Source organism: Aedes albopictus, chromosome 2 (assembly GCF_035046485.1).
Source record: "Aedes albopictus strain Foshan chromosome 2, AalbF5, whole genome shotgun sequence".
Classification (NCBI taxonomy): Eukaryota; Metazoa; Arthropoda; class Insecta; order Diptera; family Culicidae; genus Aedes; species Aedes albopictus.
Window position 1 is genome coordinate 286294952 of NC_085137.1, and position 7097 is coordinate 286302048.

The window sequence follows — 7097 nt, forward strand, 5'->3', positions numbered from 1 at the left end:
CCACTTGTTTTAACTAAGAAAGAAACTCCTGTGTCTTGCCACGCTTTTGATAGAAATTTGATACCAAATTTATACTAAATAACTTTTAAAAAAATCTGCCACAAGTGACTGCTTTGTCCGACGTCCATACATTAGAAAATAAACGTTCCAAGGTGTGATGTCGTCCGATCTAGTCAGGCCTGCACGATAGAATGACGAGTGGTGCCGGCTATTCGTGATTGAATCGTTCGTTCGCTAGTGCAGCCACCCACACTAGTTCAACACATAGACCACATGGTATCATTCACAATATAGATCACCACATCCCCTTTCCATTATAAGATAATTTCATAGACATTAGATTGTTATTTAATTGTGGTATATATCTCTTACCTTAAGTAACTGGTACATAAATGTCAGCTGCAAATACCTTACCTAAGCCTCAAATCTTACACGCGGTTGCGGATACGCTCAGAATATCGACGTTCCCCGATGGGCTCGGCCTGATGATCCTGGGTTTCGTCAGACTCATCATTTACAGACTGAGCGGAAACCTTTTTCAAGTGAGCCACGTTCCTGTCGTAGCTCTTTCCAGTATCCGTTGATCGAACCCGAACCTTTGACCCATTGCGATTCTCTACTACGAATTTCTCCGCTAGGAAATTGGTAGAGAGTTTGTTTGATGGATGAAGGTTCTTCATTAGAACCACGTCTCCCGAGATGATGTCACTCGATTTAGCTTTCCTTCTCTTGTCTTCTCCTACCTTTCCTTTCAGTTTTTGAGTTGCATCTTGGTCTGCATAGTCAGTTGATGTTACAGCGGTACCTAGGTCATCTGGATCCGGGAACTTGAAGCGCAGCTTTCGATTTTGTAAAAGCTCGCTTGGAGCTTTCCCGGTTGTTGAATGTGAAGTGTTGTTGTACATTTCAAGATACTGGTTCATTTCCACTTTCCAGTCACCATAGAGAGCATTAGCAATCTTCAAACGCTTGAGAAGTGACCGATTTTGTCTCTCCACTTCTCCATTAACTTGCGGCCAATAAGGAGAAGTGTGATTCAGATGGATCCCTTTTGTGCTACAGAATTCTTGAAATTCAGTGGATACAAATTGCTTGGCATTATCGAGTGTCAAAGTACGTGGCACTCCCCAGATGCTGAATATTTTCATCAGTCGCTTTATGGTTTCCTCCGCTGTAATACTAGTCATAATCTCCAAAAATAAATACCTATAAACAAACAAGATTTCTCAATAAGGACAAAATATTATTAATAAGTTAGAATAACGAAAGATACCTGCTGAAGTAATCGATTACCACCAATATATACTCTCCTGTTGGCAAAGGACCCAGAAAATCTATGGCGATGTCCACCCAAGGCTTGTCCGGCAACGCCCTTCGTTGCATTGGCTCCGGCGGATCAGCCATTTGTACCAAGCGACAACCTTCACAACTGTCACACGTTTTTGATACACAGGCGTCCATCTTAGGCCACCAGCAGCGATCTCTCAACCTACGCTTCATGATCGTCTGGCCAGGATGTCCTTCGTGAGCAAGTACTAACATCCTACTTCGTAAAGCAGACGGAATCACAAGTTTTGTTCCTCGCATTATGAGTCCATTGACGAATGACAATTCGTGTCGAAATGCTGCATAGGGTTTCAAGAGTTCTGACGCCCAATTCTCTTCCATTACTGCCAGTTTGATAGCTTGCATTTCTTCGTCCTTTTCCGTAGCTCCAACGACTTCCGAGATATCGACAGCAGCTGTTTCTTGAATTGTCCTGATCGAGATTTCCGTTTCATCGTCAAAGTTTTCGCTCCACGAATCATCCACAAGCATAGCTAAGGTAGTAGATACTAAACGGCGGATGTACACTTGCGATTCCTCCTGCCAGTTGTCTTCCACATGTGAAGCCATTCGAGACAGAGGGTCGGCAATGTTTGTAGAGCCTTTCCTGTACACGACCGCGAAATTGAACGACTGCAAGCGCAGCATCCACCTTTCTATGCGGGCTGTTGGGCGTGATTTTGTAGTAAAAAGAACTTCCAGTGGGCGGTGGTCAGTTTCAACAGTGAACGAGATTCCGAGAAGGTAATCCTTAAACCTCTCAACTGCCCACACTATACCCAACGCTTCTTTTTCAATTGGTGGGTATCGCTTCTCTGTTTCAGAGAGACTTCTTGATGCGTAACTTATTACACGTGGCTGATTACTTTTTACTTGTATCAGCACCGCCCCAAGCCCAACGCCAGATGCATCAGTAACAAGCAATGTTTCATCCTTTGGATCGAAATAGCCCAAATTTTGTAGGTTGCTCATGTGTTGTTTCAGTGTTTCGAAAGATCGTTGATGGGTAGATCGCCATTCGAATGGTGTCGCGTCCTTGAGTAGTTCTCTTAGGGAGTGGTTTTCAGTTGCCAGGTTTGGAATAAATTTTGCAACGTAAGTTACAAGTCCCAGAAAACTTCTCAATTCTTTCTTGCTCTGAGGTGCTCTGAACTGCATGATGGATCGAACTTTTGAGTCAGCCGGAAGAACTCCCTTTTCAGAGAACTTGTGTCCAAGAAATGTTGTTTCTTCTTGTTTGAACTTACACTTCTGCATGTTTAACATGATTCCAAAACTCTTCAGTACGGCCAATGTTTTTCTTACTGCTTCGTCATGTTCTTTCTCTGTCGCTCCCCAGATCATGATATCGTCAATGAAAACAACGGTGTTAGGACATTCCGACAAAATACTCTCCATAAGGTTCTGGAAGAATTCGGGGGCGTAGTTAACACCGAAAAGTAATCTGGTGTAACGATAAAGACCCCAATTGGTGACAAACGTCGTGATTTCACGACTTTCTTCCGCCAGTTCTACTTGGTGAAATGCTTGCTTGATGTCCAACGTAGTGAAGAATTTCGCTCCATTGAACATCGGGAGTATGTTCTCAAAGATTGGCAGTGGATGATTTAAACGCTGAATTGCTTGATTGGCGCGTCGCATATCTATGCAAAGACGTAGTTCACCATTGTCTTTAAGAATGGGCACTAATGGTGACACCCAAGATGACGGTTTTTCCACTCGTTCGATTATACCCATCGCTAGCAGATCATCCAGCTTTCTTATCAAAGCACGACCTCATATTCTGCTCCCTGAACATCGACATCTGTCCAACAACTCCAATTTCTGAGGGTTCCTATTATGACTACGTTAACTTTGACTCGGCGGCGCTACGGGACTGCATGAATGATGTGTCGTGGGATGTTTTCTACGGTATTGATAATGTGGACCAGCTCACTGAGTTCTTTAATAATAGTATACTGGCTGTCCATGATTCATGCATTCCAAAACGAACAATAAAACGTCGACGGCATCACAACACCTGGTTCAACGATGACATCCGAAAAGCTATTCTGGAGAGAGACCTGGCGTATAAAGACTGGCGAATTGCATCCACGGACAACAAGACTGAGAAGAAACGTGTGTATACGCAGCTGAGAAATAAAACCAATAGTTTAATCCGTCGTGTAAAATCGGAACATATTAGCAGAAACATTGCTGATGCTAGCGGCTCATCGGCGAATTTGTGGAAGATAGTCAAAAGTCTTGGTGTAGGCAAATCAGTAGATCGCGTAGATTGTCCTTTTGATCCCAACATAGTGAATCGTAATTTTGCCAGCCATTTTACTGTCGATAGTGAAGATAGTTTTATCAACAACGGACAACGCTCTGATGGCAGTTTTAGTTTTCAACCAGTCGAAGCGTATGAAGTTATCAATGCTTTTTGTGAAGTGAAGTCAAACGCAGTGGGTACTGATAAAATTCCTACTAGATTCCTCAAAATAATTCTGCCACTTGTTATCGACCATATCGTGCACTTGTACAACAAGATTATCGGACTTTCTACCTTTCCTGAGATTTGGAAATGTGCTAAGATAATCCCTTTAAAAAAGAAGCAGCACATAAATTCCATAGATAATCTGCGTCCCATCAGCTTGCTAGCAGTATTGTCTAAGGTTTTGGAGAAGGTTATGAAGAAACAAATCGCTGCCTACCTTTCTTCGGGAAATCTGTTGAACGATAATCAGGCAGGTTTTCGTCGTGGTCATAGTGTGAAAACTGCTTTGCTTCGAGTGTATGACGATATTGCCGTATTCGTTGACAGAAAAGATAAAGTAGTGCTTCTGTTGATTGATTTCAGCAAAGCGTTTGATACAATATCGCATCGTCGTCTTTTATACAAACTGCGTACACGTTTCTCGTTTGCACCTTCTGATGTGGAATTGATTAGGTCGTATCTCATCGGTAGAACACAAGTAGTCCACTGCGATGAGATGTCGTCATTTGCTGTTGCTGTAACCTCTGGAGTACCACAAGGCTCGGTCCTGGGACCGTTGCTATTCTCAGTATACATCGACGATCTTCCTGGCGTATTGCGATACTGTCGAATACAAATGTTTGCAGACGATGTACAACTCTACTGTTCTCATCCGAATGCGTTAACTGCAGCGAAACGTCTTAACGAGGATCTTCAACGAGTTGTCAACTGGGCTGCCAAAAACTCACTTCACATTAACCATGAAAAAACCAAAGCGATTCTTTTTGGGTCCAACCAGCACATGGATCCAGCGTTCCCACCAATTACTATTGAAGGGAAGCAAATCTTATTCACCGATCATGCGAGCAATCTGGGAATTGTCTTCCAAGCAAGCCTGTGCTGGGACAAAGCGGTATCCATCCAGTGCGGAAAGGTGTACGCTGGTCTACGCACCTTACGCGCAACTACATCGGAACTACCTCAGCACATCAAGCTCAAACTGTTTAAGTCCTTATTATTACCACACTTTATCTTCGGAGATGTCATACATCTTGGCATGAGCATGGCGATGGTGTCGAAACTGGAAGTTGCACTGAATGATTGTTGCCGCTACGTATACAACTTAAATCGCTACAATTCTGTTCGGCATCTGCAAAGAAATCTTCTCGGATGCCCTTTCCGTCGTTTCTACGAAATGAGGTCCTGTTTGCAGCTGTGGCGAATTATTCATCGTAATGAGCCTTTGAACCTTGCCCGAAAATTGAGATTGCTTCAAGGACGTCGGTCGCTAAATCTGTTGATTCCATCCCATCGCACTGCACTGTACGGTGAATCTTTTTTTGTGAGAGGTGTGGTTTATTGGAATGCGCAACCTATGGAGCTAAAACGCTTGCGCACCGAAACAATGTACAAAAAGGCTGCACTGGAGTATTTTAATAGTGAATAGTTAAAAAAAATAGAATGATTTAATCATGTTTATTGTTTGCTAGAACTTAAGTTGCCGCTATGTAATAACCTTCAATGGCATTAAAAAGACTTTGTCTTACGTCATGTTTGAATAAATAAACTAAACTTTTCACTTGCTCCAGCAAAGGTACCGGACAGCGTCGTAATGGCTGAATTACTGGGGTCACATTTTTATCGATTGGAAGGACCAGTTGGAAATCTTTGATTTTGGGGAATGCTTCTGTTTGTTTGACTTGGCATACGTTTTCTTTGAAGGAGCTAGGTAGTCCGACTCGTAACAGACCAAGTTCACGAGCCGTGATTTTTCCCAACAAGGCTTGTTGCCCGCCTTGGATCACGTAGAATGTTGTTCTGGCTGATATGATATCATCCTCATCGTGTACTTCGATAACTGCGTCAAACACGGTTACCAACTCCAACGGTATTCGCCCATAAGCCATGAACTTCTTAGACCTGTCACGTCTTTCCGAGAAATAGACTGCCTTGTTCAGCTTCATATATTCCCACGTTTGATCGTCTATTAGGTTGTACGCAGATCCCGAATCAATTAACATTTCAATAATGACTCTCCCAACGCGACACTTTAGTAGCTCATCGTTTTCGTTGTTGATTTTGTAGACTGAAAATTCTTCTGTATCCTCTCTTTCATCGGTCAACTCAACATTCCTAACGCTTCTGAACCTTTTATGCTGTGGTATTTGTTGGTATCGTTGTGGTGAACGTTTCCGTTTCAATGACTGAACATTAACAAATTAAAGAAAGGAAAAAAAACAACCCCCAATTACACTTATATTTTTTTTACCATGGTATTAAAAAACTTATTTTAGTTCCTTACATTTCGTCCTGGTGTCTTACACATCGATTGGAAATGACCCGTATTTCCGCAACCGTGGCACTTTTTATCCGCTGCTGGGCATTTTTCAGACGTCCGATGTCGGAAACGACCGCATCGAGAGCACTTTTCTTTATAGGCTCGGATCCCTGAGTTCTTGTAATATGGTGTCCTTTGTGTATGCGCAATCAAACGGTGAACATCCGCGATTGGCTTTGGTTTAGAGTTCATTTGGGCGGCTTGGTAACTGACGGATTGATGCGCATTAACGATTTTGGTACAAGTATCCAACGTCAATACTTCTTGTTCCAATAACTTACGACGCAGATCGTCCGGCGCGTTCTGGATTATTTTATCGATGATGGCCGTTTGACGACATTCAAGCTCAGTTTGTCCAAATGAGCATTTATCCGCCTTTTGCTGAACCCTGAGAAGAAATTTCTCAATCGGCTCATCGTTGTCTTGCGTCATAGTCCAGAATTGGAATCTCTCAAAACTCGAGTGTTGTTTTGGAGCAAAATGTGCCGTCAGTTTTTCCTTGGCCACAATATAGGGGTCCCTTCCATCTGAGCCGTCAATATCAGCCCCCGGAATGCCATAGAAGACAGATTGCAACTCCATGCCTCCCATAGCAAGCATCTGCGCTTTACGGCTGTGGCTCTCCAAAATGTTGGTCGCTAAGCCATCTTATCCACGATGTCCAAGCGGTTCTTACCTCCGTTGCGGGTAAGTGCGAGAACTTGAACATAGGTAAATTATACGACGCTGGGCTGAAGAACGACATGGTTTGAAAAACCACTTCTTCGTTTGCCATGATTGCCTGTTAGAAATAAATGTATGATCATCTTTCCCATTTCAACTTTTATATCATGTGCACTAATATTGGCTATTGTTTCATATTAATCGCGCTGTAATCTGCCTTGACACGTGATTATTTAATATTGCTACAAACATTTTCAACCAACTTAGTCTAACAATATACAGCCACAGACTAAAATTGCTTTATGTTGGATCCCT